The sequence below is a fragment of the Podarcis muralis genome, chromosome 12 (assembly GCF_964188315.1).
Source record: "Podarcis muralis chromosome 12, rPodMur119.hap1.1, whole genome shotgun sequence".
Classification (NCBI taxonomy): Eukaryota; Metazoa; Chordata; class Lepidosauria; order Squamata; family Lacertidae; genus Podarcis; species Podarcis muralis.
In genome coordinates this window covers 12,476,868-12,494,146 of record NC_135666.1, presented here as the reverse complement: position 1 = coordinate 12,494,146, position 17,279 = coordinate 12,476,868, and the positions used below count along the sequence as shown (strand labels likewise).

General features: G+C 45.1%; 1 protein-coding gene and 1 pseudogene across 4 annotated transcripts in view; one reads left to right on the top strand and one right to left on the bottom strand.

Moving 5' to 3' along the window:
• DPP6 (dipeptidyl peptidase like 6) overlaps positions 1 to 17,279 on the bottom strand; it is a 510,968-nt gene that overhangs the window by 334,907 nt on the left and 158,782 nt on the right. The window lies entirely within an intron of this gene.
• LOC144329331 (uncharacterized) lies at positions 1,697 to 3,860 on the top strand (annotated as a pseudogene).

The window sequence follows — 17,279 nt, the reverse complement described above, 5'->3', positions numbered from 1 at the left end:
TAAGATTCAACTGAGAACATTTTCTCCCCTGAATAAAATATACCCACCACCATGGTCTGGACCAAAATATCTATAACAGCGAAGCTAGAAAATTGCAAGCTATCTGGTCTTTCCTCTCTGTCTCTCTCTTGTGCATGCGCATGCACATGACATGTCACTTTGGGCACAGGTCAGACTCTTGATATAAACTCAATTCCAGTAGCAGCTGTTGTTGTGAGGCAAAGCCATGGAGCTGCCATCTCAACCCTGGCATTGCTGCAGCTTACTCTGATAGGGATGGGGCAGCGTAGTTGCAAGGCTGGGGCAGTGTGGATCTACCACAAGGACTAATCTGGCAGCTGCTGATGCATACATGCGCCCTAGCCTCATTACACTCCAGTCCCATCCAGGTAAACTGCAGTGACTCTGGTGTCTGGAAGGCAGCTACATGGCTCTGTGCCACCACACCAGACATTCCTGTTCGGCTCAGGGAATGAGGGAGGTTGTGCCTTTGAAAACTCAGTATTGAATGCTAAGTATTATATATAAAACATGCTTTGTGTGCAGAAGAACTCTTGTTCAGTTTCCAGCTGAAAGGACCCCGGATTGGGAAAGATCCTTGCCTGAGATGTGGGAGAGCTGCTGCCAGTCAAGGATAATAGAATTAGGCGAGGGACCTATAGTCAGTCTTCACTTGAAGAAAACAATGAATTTCAGTACGCAACTCAACAAATATAAGTCTAACTTTGAAAATCTCCAACCAATATAAGCAAGCATTAATAACACCTATCTATATCCATATTCGAGGGACACGGGTGGCGCTGTGGGTAAAACCTCAGTGCCTAGGACTTGCTGATCGCATGGTCGGCGGTTCGAATCCCCGCGGCGGGGTGCGCTCCCGTCGTTCGGTCCCAGCGCCTGCCAACCTAGCAGTTCGAAAGCACCCCCGGGTGCAAGTAGATAAATAGGGACCGCTTACCAGCGGGAAGGTAAACGGCGTTCCGTGTGCTGCGCTGGCTCGCCAGATGCAGCTTGTCACGCTGGCCACGTGACCCGGAAGTGTCTGCGGACAGTGCTGGCTCCCGGCCTATAGAGTGAGATGAGCGCACAACCCTAGAGTCTGGCAAGACTGGCCTGTACGGCCAGGGGTACCTTTACCTTTACCTTTTATATCCATATTCATAGTTATACCTACACAGTGTTTGATATAATAATAGGCAGCATACAGATGTTTGCCAACACCTCAGGAATGCTGTGATGTTCTGCTTATATTTGGAGCTCAAAGAATTGAGCAACAATGACTGGCTGAATTGGGTCTGCTTTGGTTCCGTGTACAAACCATTATTTAAAAAATGAGTCGTTACCTTTCTTTGCCATTTTGCTGTACAGTCTTGTAAGTATCTGCACGAGTGCGAGAGGTGTGCAGGGGTACACCCAGCCATAGCGTGTTACAAAGGGAAGCAGCCCTTTCGGGGAGGTGGGGTTCCAGTTCCAGAGAAGCCCCCGCAGCAGGAAACAGGCGATAGGGACCCTCCAGGTCTAGCATTTTCCCTCATCCAGCTCACTAAGGGCACTAAGACTTATCTGGAATTTTGGTCACGAGGCACTCTTGGCAAAATGTGACATAGAGTCAGCCTTCTGTCTATTGCCGGTTCATCCCAATGACTTCCATTTGCTGGGATTCAAATTTCAAGGGAAGTATTACATTGTCAAGGCTATGTCGGTGGCCTTGCACTACAGAACCAACTCACCTGGGGTTACACGTTACCTCGGTGACTTTCTACTCATTGGGAAGCCCATTACCGGCGAATGTGCCTCCCTTCTGGAGGCCTTTTCAGCTTTGGCCCAGGAGCTGGGAGTTCCCCTCACGGCAGATAAGACGGACCCTCAACGCATCTTACTTACCTGGGTATAAAGCTTGACACAGCAGCTCAATCTGCCCGCCTGCCAGAGGGTAAAATAGTTGCCCTTAAGGAAACAATTCGTCAAACCCTTCCCAAAATAATAATAATAATAATAAAGTCGCTCTTAGACAGGTCCAGTCCTTGCTAGATCATTTCAACTTGGCATGTAGAGTAGTTTCACCAGGCCGCCCATTTCGCTCCCGCTTAGCCAGGCTGTCAGCGGGCCTCAAGCATCCGCACCGTAGAGTAAGACTCCCCAAGTCGGTCAAGGTGGATTTTGAGATGTGGATCAGATTTCTGGAACACTACAACGGAGTCTCCCTATGGCAGGAAATCCTTAATTTGGCCTCTGATTTCCAGGTCCACTCCAATGCGGCAGGGTCCCTGGGCTTTGGTCTGTTCTTTAAGGGACGTTGGTGCGCGCAACAATGGCCAGCAGAGTGGCAAGGGGAGGCCATCATTTGGGATCTCACTTTTCTGGAATTTTTTCTCATAGTTGTGGCGGTTCACATATGGACCGAGGAGTTCCGGAATCGCCGGGTGTGCTTCAGAACTGATAACCAGGCCGTGGTTAACATACTGGCTAGCAGTCATTGCGTTCTGAGAGGGGTCTCGCCTACTTCGATCATTTGTGCTCCGATGCCTTGCTTCCGGTCGTTAGCACCTTGGGCTCAGCTGCTGCCAGAACCCTTTCCGGATCACCTACGGAACCTTGGAGACGCGAAGTGATCAAGGGAGTATTAGCATCTGTTGCACCCTCTACCCTCAGGTCTTATAAGAAAGTATGGTGCGACTTCACAGGTTTCAGTTCCAAAGTATCGTCCCTTTCCCCTATCGTATGAAACTTAGGTCAATTTGCTGGTCCAAGTTTGAGGCCCGGCTGTTCTCTGTGGCATACGCTATAGCCTTCTTTGGTGCCTTGTGGGTTGGCGAGGTGGTAGCAGAAGCTACCTCGAGTGGAACAACGCGCAGCCACCTCCTGGAGGACGTGCAGGTGTCCAGTTCAGGTGTGATGGTGCGGGTGCATCAGTCTAAGATGGACCAGGGCGATAAGGGCACTGTAGTACAACTCACGGCCTCCGGTCAGAAGGGCCCATGCCCAGTAAAGGACACCAGGCGATACCTTTACCTCAGACCTCCCAGCCTTGGCCCGCTCTTCATTCATGAGGATGGGACCGGTTGATGAGGCACCAATTCACCAGGGCACTTTGCAAAGCGATAGATGCCTGCGCTTTCCCTTCCAAAAGACTACGCGGCACATTCATTTAGGATTGGTGTGGCCACAACGGCCTCATGGGCCTTCCGGCAGACAGGATCAAGGAGATGGGCCGCTGGAAATCTAATGCCTACAAAAGTATTCTGAGAACACTCCGCTTACCTGTCTTTTCTTTCTTTATTCTTAGCTGTCTTCGGTAGTCCAGTGTGGATTTGCAGCCATAGTATCGTGCATTGGGCCCGCCTCCAGTCAGCAAGTTCCGGCTTCATGTCTAATCTGGGGCTACCATCGTGGGTGCGAGTTTCCTGGTTGTTGAGAAGGGGCATGCGCTGGCAAGAACTCATGCCACTGCTGAAGGCCAAAGCTGCGCTGTTGGGCCCCCCAACATTCTAATCATTCAGCTGGGTGAGAGCGACCTGGCTAGCAGGAAGAGTGTGGACTTGCTGTGGAACATGAGAAAGGTCTTGGATGAGTTGGCTGCCTTATTTCCCAGAACAACCCTGTTCTGGTCCTCTCTCTTGAAGAGAAAGGTTTGGCGCGGTGTGCATGACATTATGGCCTTTGAGAAATCCAGTAAACTCTTGAATCACGCGGTAGCGTGCAAAGTGCGTTTTATGAATGGCCTAGTTATATCTCATGATGATATCCAGATTGGTGACCAGACCCTATTCCAGGATGACGGCGTTCACCTTTCAGATTGTGGAAACAACATATGGCTGGCTAACATATCCAATAGTCTCAGGGATTGGTGGCAGCTGTGAGGGTATTGGCGGCGAGCCTTTTGGCTCGGGTAGCGGTTAGACACTGGAATGTGTTGTTGGTGTTTCGGGGGGCAAGGTGTGGCCATCGCCTTCCCCGACAATTTTGGGTATCCGGCGGTCGTGGATCCTGTCCGATGCCCGTGTGGCGGGGGGCCATGGCACGACCCTCGGTGACATCAGAAAGAGAGCCTATAGTTGGATTAGCATCAACAGGCTTCCCCTACTGGTGGTTAACCTCTCCTCAGACTCACCCCTCTATGAGTGGGTGGAGTCTAATGTTCCATGGTCCAATGCCTAAGCCAATACCTTCTCACATGCTGTAATCAATAAAGTTGTGGCCTTTACCTTACCTTACCCTTACTCTTACCTTACCTTTACTCTTTATTCCCCAAGCAGGGATCAGGTCCTCGAATCACAAACCATTATTAAAAAAACGAGTCGTTATCTTTCTTTGCCATTTTGCTGTACAGTCTTAGAACTCCCAGTTGTCCCCTTTCAAAAGAAAATTATTGTTTATGCCAACAAGCATAATTTAGTTTTGATTTTTTTTTTCCTTGCTGAATGGTTTGGGGACGAGTAGGCTATGCTGTGGAAGAAAAAAAATATCTAAATAAGAAGTTGAAGTGTGATACCTTCTTTGATATGATTCTCTCTTTATGTGTGTGCAGTATATGAGCACCCTATGAGAGGGAGGTTGCCATGACAATTACTCATTATTTTCCCATAGTAAGCTAGATACTTTTTACCAAAAAAAAAGAGAGAGAAAATCAGCCAATGTACCTTTTTAGTCCCTAGAGATACCTAATTTATATTGTACACAGAGCTTTCCTTTTTGACACTTCTCTAAATATTTAGTGGACTGCAGAATACCATAATCCCAATGACTCTTAACAAAATGGCCAATGTGCTTCTTGAAAGCAGTTCCCAGCACACGGTTTGAGTCAAATATACTGGCTAATGCATCTCTCATTCCCTTCTATTAGAAAGGCTTTATTGCCGTGATGCCTCAGGCAAATCTAAAATGGAATGCGGGGTGGGGAAAACATCTAAAATATTTTGATTAAGGCAGATGCAAAGAATCTCAGGTAGCTCAGAAATGGAGGTCATTTGCAACTGTAATATGTATATGAAAAACCGAGCATTTCCCTGCCACTGTTCATCATTGCTATCTATATACTAATAAATAGTGATCTGAGTCATCCTGTACATGTGCTTATGTATGAGATACCTACCCATCACACCCACACACATACTGCAGGTCAGGCGTTGGGCAGAATCTGAGTGAGTAGCTTAGAACCCCTGCACAATTCAGTTATACCCTTATTGCAGGTTGAAAGGCTGTGCTGAGAAAGAATGCAGCTTACAGAAGCCTTCAATGTAATCCACTGTTCAATTTCAGGCTGTAGGTGTTTATTTTTAAAAAATAAAAAAAAACATCACCTTAAGACAGACACTAATACAGTGGTGCCTCGCAAGATGAAATTAATTCGTTCTGAAAGTTTTTTCGTCTTGCGAATTTTTCGTCTTGCGAAGCATGGTTTCGGAAAAGTTTTGGAAAAGCTTCAAAAATCACCAAAGTCTTCAAAAACCTCAAAAAAGGCTACCACACCGCGTGCTATGAGTTGCTCCTCGAAGTCAAGTCGCAACTGTATTAACGGTTTTAAGAAAAAGGAAACAACCTTGCAAGACGTTTTCATCTTGCGAAGCAAGCCCATAGGGAAATTCGTCTTGCGAAGCAACTCAAAAAACCAAAAACCCTTTCGTCTTGCGAGTTTTTCGTCTTGCGAGGCATTCATCTTGCGAGGTACCACTGTAATTAATAATAATAATAATAATAATAATAATAATAATAATAATATGCTGCCTATCTGACTGGGTTGCCACAGCCATGCCGGGCAGCTCCCAACAGGGACTCCTGTCTTTGATGTTAATTTTTATTTTTCAGTCCCCTCTGTCACATTCTCAAGTAACACACGCAGACACAGAAGCTCCATGAAAAACTTAACATGCTCAGTTGCAACAGAATGAGGACTGAAAGTTGAAGGAGGAATAGAAATCTAGTAGGAGGGGAAATGGAATGGAGTATCCTGCACAGGGGAAAGTCACACTCCAAAATTTGCTGCAGTTCCCCACCACTCTGTCCTCCATCTCTCCCAACTCCCCCTACTTCATATCCAAATTTCTCTTTTTAGCAGCGGCCGCAAGAGGCCCCATTAGCGAAAGCACACCTCTAGTTAAGAACGGTTTCAGATTAAGAACGGACCTCCGGAACGAATTAAGTTCGTAACTAGAGGTACCACTGTAAATCTGTAGAGCCTTGGCCAAACTCTTATTTTCTTGATCACAAGCCTTTTACAGTTAAACAGGCTTTAAATTGTTCCCCTTCCATATATCTGGTGTGTGAGAACGAGACTGCCACTCTAGTTTGCATTCGATAGTTTTAGCCTAACAGAGAAAAACACATCAAAAAGTGAACCACCTGTGAGGCCACAGACTAAAGATCAGGGGGGCAGAGGGAGTGAACTGTGAGCAGGGAAAGGAACAGCAACAGGGCTGGGGGGGATCTCTGGTGGTCAGCTGTGGGTCCCCCTTGGCATAGGGGCCTCAGCAGTGATTCTAGCCCTGATAGCTAGTATTTTTGGAGGAGGAAGGGCAAGCCACGTGTCTCATATAGCACATTTTCATACACCCTTTACTGTCTTCTAAATGAAAAAGAAGAAGAAGAGTTTGGATTTGATATCCCGCCTTTCACTCCCTTTAAGGAGTCTCAAAGCAGCTAACATTCTCCTTTCCCTTACTCCCCCACAACAAACACTCTGTGAGGTGAGTGGGGCTGAGAGACTTCAAAGAAGTGTGACTGGCCCAAGGTCACCCAGCAGCTGCACGTGGAGGAGCGGAGACGCGAACCCGGTTCCCCAGATTATGAGACTACCGCTCTTAACCACTACACCACACTGGCTCTTATGAGCATTCAAACATCAAATTTGCATCTTTAAAACAACAAGGCTTCTATAAAAACCCTTCTTCAATTATATATATATATATATATATATATATATATATATGCTTTCGTAGATTTTCACGGGTATAGGAATGCAGGTTTTGGTGTCCTCGGGTGTCTTCCCGTGTAAAAGTTGGGGTGTCTAGGCGACGTTTCGACGAGGTCTCACTCGTCATCTTCAGGCTGCTTGAACCAAACGCCTGGCTGACAAAGACCACTTGACAACTGAGTTACAGAATCTCTCAAATGTGTTAATTGCCAATGGATACCAGCAAAACAGGGTTACGAAGCTAATCCAAAAAGAAACACCCCCCAAAAACCAAGACACAGAAGAAAACAATGGCATGGCCCTCCTTCCTTATATCAAGGGCACTACAGATAAAATTAGCAAAATCCTCCATAAACACAATATCAAAACAGCCTTTTGCGCCAACCAAAAGATAGCCAATATCCTCAGAAACCCCAAGGATAAAATCCAGTTGGAAAACCAAGGGGTCTATGAAATACCCTGCAAAGTCTGCCCAGCCACGTACATTGGACAAACAAACAGACGAATAAATGCACGTATCGCAGAACACAAGAATGCCGTCAAAAAAGAAGAAAAAACTTCCTCTCTTTTCCAACACATAAAAGAAACAGGACACGAAATTAATTTTGCAGATTCCAAATTGCTCTCTAACTTGGAACATCACCACAAGAGAATAATCATGGAAGCCATCGAGATAGAGAAACACCCTCACAACATGAACAAGCGTGACGACACATCCCGCTTGCCAGACATCTGGAAATTAGCCCTCCCCACAAAAACTGACACCAGATCCAGAGGCACACAGAACGCCATCACCAATCAACCACACCAGACCCAAACCCAGACCCTCTCCACAGATAAATTACAGACACCATCCAGTAGCCAAACCATGGTGGCACCTCCGGATGCTGCACCCCCCTGCAATCCCTACACAGATCTGGCTGGCACAGGCCACAAAACCACAGCTCGCCCCTATACACGAAGCCAAGCCAGAGCACAACTAAGTGCAGTACAGCCATCTTCTCAGAAAAACTCTTCACAAAGTTCAAGAGGTCAAGACACAAAGGCTTTAGCAACTAATCCACACCTAATGACCCACCTAAGTGGTACTCAGGATATCACTCAAGAAATCACTCAAGATATCCCTCAAGCAATTAAGGAACAAAAGAAGAAAAGACACACTAGCCTGGGAACTTCCTCTCGGCCCAGAACATTGGAGGCTATACACCACACCTCCTCAACAGTATTTATAGGAACTCAAACACTGAGATCCTGCTCTGTTCCAGTAACAAGAAGCCGAAAGCACCAGCCTGAAGATGACGAGTGAGACCTCGTCGAAACGTCGCCTAGACACCCCAACTTTTACACGGGAAGACACCCGAGGACACCAAAACCTGCATATATATATATATATATATATGCATACACACACACACACACACACACATATATATATATATATATATATATAAACAGTGCACATTTCTAAGCTTCTGGTACTTCATAAAAACAAGGATGGCTCCCTCTGGCTTCCACCAAGTGTCTTCCTCAGCTTCTTCCCAGTACCATTTCATTATTGATGGATATGTAATACAAACCACTTTCTTAAAAGAGCAAGCCAAACAGAAACATAGAGCGCAATCCAGACAAGTTAGGCACTTGCAAGACCTACTGATTTCAATCTGAGAGTTAAAATCATTTCAGTTTAACTGTGTGCTTAACTTTGGCTGTACTCTGCTCATAAAGCCAGGTGCGTTAACTTTCTAATCAAGCATCGTTTATCTGTTTTAGGCACCCCACCCACCACAAATAAGTGTAATCGTTCCACTAAAGGCAATGGCAATAATTTAATACGTTTATGTTAGTGGCACTTCTAAGTGAGGACAGAGACTGTTTGCAAATGCAATGCAATGCTGACAATTATACATGCATTAGGCATATATAGAGTTACATTTGAACAGAATGTCGACAATAGCTATTAAGTGGTTGTCTCGCCGTACCTTGTCCAGCTCTGAGTCTTCTAGAACAGCCTTCAATGATGTGGTGCCCTCCAGATGTTTTGAACTACAACTCCCACCATCCTCAAGCAGCAGATGGGAGTTGTGGTTTAAAAAACATCTGGAGAGCACAAATTAGTTCTAGGGCACAAGCTCTCTCTTCTACATTTTGGACAGGTTCAAGTTCCCCTACAGTGTGAGGGTCAATCACTGGCACCTCCAATTAAAAGAACACTGGGAAATGTGGGAATTAAACTCTAGTTCCCATTTAGCAGAGTTTTGTGTAAGTCAGCGCAAAGGGTCATTTGACCCTTTAATTAGTTCTCTCTTTCCCTCCTATAAATTGCGCTAGACACTCTCTTTTAGAGTATAAGTATCCACTAACTTTTACTTACAAATTTGCACTTGCAGATTAAATATACAATGCAGGAAGGTGATACCTCAGTTGCTAAAACATAGATAGATTTGTATCTAAGACTAACAAACCTTTACAGACAGACTGATACTCTGACTCTGAGGCAGACAGCAGCACAACAGACAGCATACCTGCTGCTCTAACTGTTAAGACGGTTCTACTAACTGTCATAACTGTACCAACTGTCCTAACTGCCAGTTTACATATGTGCATTTCGGATGCTAACATCCCAGAGGAAAGACCACTGCCTTCAGATCTTCTGATTGCTGCTCTAAGCCATTGGGAAAAAATCAGCACATACCAGGGGCGGGGATTGGTCTGACTATGCAACCCTTTACTTAATTAATTAGGTAAAGGGACCCCTGACCATTAGGTCCAGTCGTGACCGACTCTGGGGTTGCGGCGCTCATCTCGCTTTATTGGCCGACGGAGCCGGTGTACAGCTTCCGGGTCATGTGGCCAGCATGACTAAGCCACTTCTGGCGAACCAGAGCAGCGCATGGAAACGCTGTTTACCTTCCCGCCAGAGCGGTACCTATTTATCTACTTGCACTTTGAAGTGCTTTCGAACTGCTAGGTTGGCAGGAGCAGGGACCGAGCGATGGGAGCTCACCCCGTCGCGGGGATTCAAACCGCCAACCTTCTGATTGGCAAGTCCTAGGCTCTGTGGTTTAACCCACAGCACCACCTGCGTCCCTAATTAATTACATATAGCTAATATTTCTATTACAAGGGACGCGGGTGGCGCTGTGGGTAAAAGCCTCAGCACCTAGGGCTTGCCGATCGAAAGGTTGGCGGTTCGAATCCCCGCAGTGGGGTGCGCTCCCGTTGTTCTGTCCCAGCGCCTGCCAACCTAGCAGTTCAAAAGCACTCCTGGGTGCAAGTAGATAAATAGGGACCGCTTACTAGCGGGAAGGTAAACGGCGTTTCCGTGTGCGGCTCTGGCTCGCCAGAGCAGCGATGTCACGCTGGCCACGTGACCTGGAAGTGTCTTCGGACAGCGCTGGCCCCCGGCCTCTTAAGTGAGATGGGCGCACAACCCTAGAGTCTGTCAAGACTGGCCCGTACGGGCAGGGGTGTCTTTACCTTTAATATTTCTATTAGAGCGGCCTTGGGAATCCATGGCCCTCCAGATGTTGTTGGACTCCAACTCTCATTAGCCACAACTGGCATGGGAAATGGTCTGGGATGAGAGGAGCTGTAGTCCAGCAAAATCCCCACCCCTGCGTTGGAGGATTATGTTGGGAGTCCTCATGTATATATAACCTGCAGCCAACGCACATCCCTCCTACTGCTTTCATGGTAATATATTGCTAATTCAACATGCAATGAATTACAGATGAGGAATATATTTCACCTAAAATGCAGGAAATGAGATGGCATGATGATGGTGATGAAGGAAGACGGGGAGGATTTGCTTATTGCCCATAGCAATTCCTTCTTCACACGCTGCTATTTTCTAAGACTTTATTCCTCACTCCATTTCTGATTTCTGCACAGCAAACCCTGCCCTCTGCTGGCTAAATAAAATCAAAGCTGCATCTATTTCAGTTCTGTGGTTTTGGACCCTATATTTGCATTTAGATTGCAGTGAAAACACTGGCGCTATTTAGAATGCTTTCGTGGGAACTTCGTATGGTACACTCCGCGGGGCCTTAATCAGGCATAATAAATAAGACCGTGCTTTTTTCAATCAATTTTTCAGTTTCATTATACGGTACAAAAGTGATGAATATGGCGCTGAGATGTTCATATGCAAATTATGCATTTCATATTCATACATCTTATCTTGGCCCCTCCAAAAAAGGAGATCCCTGTGCCCTTGATTTGCTCAAAAAGTATGGATAAACACGAAATGCTTTTTAAAACTTTGCTGAAAAAGGAAAAAAATTGTTCAATGGAAACAAAACAGAGAAAAGAAGCTTAGTACTTCCAACTTTCTAAAGACCCACTTAAAGATACAATTGTATTTATTTATTAAGAATGAAACTGCTTTTGGATAGAACTATATCCAAAACAGATTACAAAAAAATTAGACTTCTGATTATAATGTTTATGTGCTCAAAAGGTTGAGGATGTCCTTGTTGGGGGATGAGGGACTGTGGAAATTATTTAAAATAATATTTGATATTAATATGAATTTATTATAGAGCTTCAGCTGTTAGAATGAACTGTTTATTCCATGTCTCTTTGATTTCATAGAAAACCTCTTAATCAAATGTGAAGTACCTATAATGTAAAAGTATCCTTGAGGACTACTGACTTGGGGAGGAAAGGAAAAATCTGTGTGCGCATTATTGTATCTGAGGAAATGATGGGAATGTTATAGGAAACTGAGAGAACGGGCAGTCTATAATGCATTGTCATGTTTTTTCAATAGGCACAGCCCCATTATTACTCAAATGTATCCACACAGGACACCTCAAGAGCACATTTTACTTGCAGCACGATCTCAAGTATATTTATTATGATGCAACCTCATTGAGTTCAGTAGGGCAAAGGGTTGTATCCAATGCTGCGATATGTGGATGTTCCATCAGCACAATGATTTCTGCTGGTCCAATAGAATGTCCTTCCCCCTCTTGCCCTGCCACATGTCCCCTAGATGTGTTCTAGGGGTTCCCCCAACTCTCTGGAGCAAACTTGGGCAGGGTGCAAGGAACACACAGGGGGAGGAGTGGGGGAACAGTCCCATCGCACATGGAAATCCTTGCCCTGACAGTATGAGTTACAGTGGTACCTCAGGTTACAGATGCTTGACTCCGCTAACCCAGAAATAGTACCTCGGGTTAAGAACTTTGCTTCAGGATGAGAACAGAAATCCCGCAGTGGCGGTGTAGCGGCCGTGGGAAGCCCCATTAGCTAAAGTGGTACCTCAGGTTAAGAACAGTTTCAGGTTAAAAACGGACCTGCAGAACTAATTAAGTTCTTAAGCCGAGGTAAAAGGTAAAGGTAAAGGGATCCCTGACCATTAGGTCCAGTCGTGACCGACTCTGGGGTTGCGGCGGTCATCTTGCTTTATTGACCAAGGGAGCCGGCGTACAGCTTCTGGGTCATGTGGCCAGCATGACTAAGCCACTTCTGGAGAACCAGAGCAGCGCACGGAAATGCCGTTTTCCTTCCCGCCGGAGCGGTACCTATTTATCTACTTGCACTTTGACGTGCTTTCGAACTGCTAGGTTGGCAGGAGCAGGGACCAAGCAACGGGAGCTCACCCTGTTGCGGGGATTCGAACCGCCGACCTTCTGATTGGCAAGTCCTAGGCCAGGGGTCTGCAACCTTTAAGACAAAAAGAGCCACTTGGACCAGTTTCTGAAGAAGAAAAAACTGGGAGCCGCAAAACCATTGCGACATTTAAAACAAATATAACATGGCATATATTGTTTCTTACCTTAATGTCCGATCTGACAGCGGGCAGGAAGGTGACGTCGGGACGGTGCGTAACTAATGCACGCACCACCCCCATGCGACGTCACAGCCAGTACAGCGCCCGCCACAGTGGGGAGTGTCGGGCCGCACAATGCGCCTCCTCCCCTTGCTAGTATCCGCCCCGGAGCCGCGGCAAAGGTGTAAAAGAGCCACATGTGGCTCCGGAGCCACGGGTTGCAGACCCCTGTCCTAGGTTCTGTGGTTTATCCCACAGCTCCACCCGAGGTACCACTGTACTTAACAGTAAACATGTGTAGTGTTTTAAGCGTATATCCACACAGCAGTTTCCTTAAGTCTAATTGCAATGCTTGGGAACTAACCAAAGGAGTGGGAAGCCAGTACTTATGAAGTGCAAGTAGCTCTGGGGAAGCATTATCATAGAGTTATGCCAACCATGCTGGTTGTAGGAATGGGTGGAATTGCTCAGCTCTGCTATTTGAAGTTCAGAATGACTACCTAATCATGAACCCTGACCCTGGAGTCTCACAGGCATGGAGGAACACTCAGGTGAGGTTTGTTTATTTGCTACTTTTATACCCCACCCTTCCTCCCAAAGGAGTCCAGGGCAATAAATACTTCTGTGTTACAAAATACAATTAAAAATGAAAGCAAAACATATTTGAAACATTTTTAATTCCGTGAAAAGCATCTAAATAGAATAGAACAATAAAACTAAAACAAATTTAAGAACAAACATAACCAAATCACATGTCTGGATCAGCCTGCCAAAAGAGAAAGGTTTTCAGCAGCTGTCTAAAAGAGTAGAGTGATGGTGCCGGACTTATGTCATAAAGCACTGGGTTTGGGTGCGTTATGGAAATGCTTCTGCCTGCACCCGAAATGGTTCTAACCTGGATTCTGGTGGGAATGGTACTTCACACATCCTTAACCAGTTGTGGTGCTGGGCCTGTTATGGAAGGCTATGGAAGACACACTAGTCCAAAAAGAAGGCAAGAACATTAACATCTCTCTCAAATAAGAATGGAACAGTATCAGAAAAGTCCTGGCTCCACACAGATGCAAGTAAATCCAGTGCCATCCATATAATGCCATTATTCACATAGGGTCTGTTCATAAATGTCTGCATTTCAAGCAAACAAATTGATTCTAATTGGATTTTTATTCTCAACACCAACAATAGGTGTCCTTGGACTTCATAGATTTCAGCAATGGCAATGTACGATCTAATAAGAAGGGAAAGGTCAACAGTTCACTTCCATTCCCAGTCGCACACAAGGCATTTCGGAGCACCTGAGACAACAAGAGAACCTGCAACTGAGGTCCTAATATTAACAGCCCACACCATACATTGTATCCCTCGCTTGCATGACCACAGGAAGGCACGAGTATCACCCAATGTAATGTTTGAACCACTTTTGCTGCTACTGCAGCTTTGCATTGCAGACAGGAATGGTAAAGCCAGGCTCTTATATGCCTGTTTAAAATCAAGGGTAAAAGAAGATCGAAATGTGATGAGTTTGCAAACTGGTGGGTGGGTTGGCAGAAGATGTGGGATATTATGGCTGGGGAAACATTTTAAAAGCAAAGAAGGCAGTGAACAGGAAGAAGTGTTAGGAATCAAAGGAAGCAAGGAAGAACAGCATCAGAGACAAATGCACAAATTGTCCTTGGTAAACATGCAAGGAACAGGAGTACAATTAGCATTGTGTAATCATTATTGGCAATCTAATTTGGACCATTTCAAGGAGAAAGGATGGAAATTATGGTAACAGATGCACAACTTTATGCATGTGCTGTTTGTAAGTTTATTATAGCTGCAGGCTGAACCAGCTGCAAGTTGTGCGGTATTAGGCACAAGTTAGCCTTTGGCACGCCTCTCTTCCCATGCATTTCAAGCACTTATTTTTATGGAAGGCCTACTAAATTCAAGAAAACTAACTCTCTAGTAAATGCATGGAGGAAAGCAGCCCTAAGCGCATATTCGGACATCAGCTTTTCATTTTTATTTATTTTTATTTTAAATCATGTTTATTAAAATTTCCAAAAATTCCAAAAAGAAAGAAAAGAAAAAGAAAAAGAGAACAGGAACATTTAAAACCATATTTTCATTAACATCTTTTCAGGACTTCCCCCACCCCTCTCCCTATTGTATTCCCTTTCCACTAAATTAGATCCCACAAGTTTTACCCCAAATTTAAAACTTATTATGTTTAACCCAATATTCAAATTTAATTCATCTTATATAACCACTTTCCCTTAAAAATCCACCTTTTTTCAACTTTTAAATTTTCCCTTCCCCTAAGAACGACCCCAGTTCCCTTCCACGATTTCCCCTTTTTAATACACATATAGATTAAAAGATATAAAAGAAAAAGAAAGGTTCAAGATATAATTTACACCCTTTGGATTCCAAATCTCCCTCCCCCCTTTTCCGGTATCGATCCCCAATGACCAACAGCCTAACTACTATCAGCCTGGAATCCTCACACCCCAACCAATCCCTCTTGGTTCCACTTTGCTGGTTTTTCTTGGTAGTCTTTAATTTCAAAACACCCAATCTTAAAGAAGACTCTATCACAAGAAAGTCCATCTTTTCCATTCAGACCTCTATCTTTAAAAGTAATAACTCAAATTCTGTTTCTTAATCCTTTTTTGGTCTGAATGTCCCAAATGTTCTAACTCAACTTAGTCCAATTCTTGTTTCCCTTTGCGTCTTCCCTGTCAGTCCTTTGGCCTTCCTTGGTCTTTCACAATGATTTGGCTCCTCCTTCGTTCTCTTCCGAATCGTCGGGGGTTCCTTGTTCTTTTTCCTCACTTTTCTCAGATTTCTTTCCCTGTTACGCTGCAAAAACATGCTAGTTCAGAAACTTCTGGTTCCTCTACAGAGGCGTTATTTGTTCAGGAACAAAACTTACGTCAAGTCCCTTCCATTCTTCAATAGATATATCTATTGTCTCCTTTAGTGTAGAGCCTCTGTAGACAAAATAAATGATTCATTTTTGCAGCTTTCCCAGGAGATAAGAAGTCCAGTCCCATTCCATGAGTAATTTTCCACTTACAGTTATTTTTGTAATGTCCTGAAGCCCCGGACATCAGCTTTTCAGAGTGTCTTGATTTATGCCTGGGTATTAACTGAAAATATGGGAAGCCAACGAAGTGGGCACTTATACACCGAATCATAGAATTATACCATTGGAAAGTACATTTGTAGAAGCCTCCCATTGTTCCATTACTGTTACGCCAAACATACTCAAAGATCAGTGCCATGACCTAGGGACCTTGCAGTGCACAGTAGAGGACTCTGGTGAGGAAGAGGTTCAAGCTATTTCCACAGATGAAGAGCCACTAGTACCTTAATGAAGGGCCTCCTGACCAGAGGACACAGCACTGCTACCATCCTCTGATTGAGAGGATTAATCTCTTGCAGTATCTCCCAGCTCCCGAGCAGCACAGAAACTAAAGACTGAAGAATAAAGTGAGGGCCCATTAGCCATGCACCTAGCTTCTCCAGGGTTGCAGAGCCCACCACACTCCAGGCCTGCTCGGCCTATATCAGGGCTTCAATTGGATTCAGCTCTCTGCAGAGATAGCATCTGTGGCTAGCTCACTTAGCAGAATGCTTCAACCTGCAGAACCCCTTTAGAGCTGTCCATGGTCCTGTTGTTGTATGTTCTTGGCTTTGCTTTGACTTGAAGCCCATCACTAATCTAGGTGATGGCTTGGTTTCTGGCAGCAAGGCAGCAGTTTAGCTGTGTGCCCACCTTCAAGCCATAGTTTTGTTTGACTGCGGTTTAAGGTGATGTGCCACTGTATTTATTTAAAAGAAAGCTGAATGAGCCATGAAATTGGAATCTCTTCATTCAGAAATGTGTGTGTGTGTGTGTGTGCAACTCACACCTGTCCATTCAGCGAGCATGATTTTTGCTAGCATCCCATTCAGTGTGGCCTTCAGCACAAGCCCATCAAACCCATTTGCAAGTTCTGGAAGGTCTTGATGACACATGTGCCCATGAAGCACTCCAGAAATATGGCCGGATGAAAAGCTGGGTAACTTCCAGACTCTGGAGAAATGAAAATGAATTATGACACAGTCAGAACTGGCAGAGCTTCTGGCATCTCCACCTGCTCCAGTTTCCAGCCAATCAAGGCATCATGGCTGGTGCACAATGAACCAGGTGTGGCTCTCTCTGCACTTTGTTTCCACAATGACAATGCAAGAACTCATGTGCCAAAACATTACAGGCCAATTAACCCTCCCCCCCCAAAAAAAAACATTTGCAGAGGAAGCTTGTAATTAGCAGCCCAAACAAGATGTGAGAGTGGGGGGGGGGAGGATGTTCACGCATTGCTAGCATCTTTTCTATGTGTGCCTATTATGAAGATGTGATTCTTTTGGTACAAGGAGTAGGGTATGAGAGTAATGTTGCTGCAGCCCATCAGCATTTACAAATTATTCTCTTCCAAATCTCTATGATTCTTCAGTGCCTGGCAAAGCTTTGAGTCTGTTTCTCCCCGTTCCCAAACAATTCCCGTCTTTATCTGAGTGCTCCTGTTTCCCCAAGTACATAAATTGTCACCAAGCAGATAC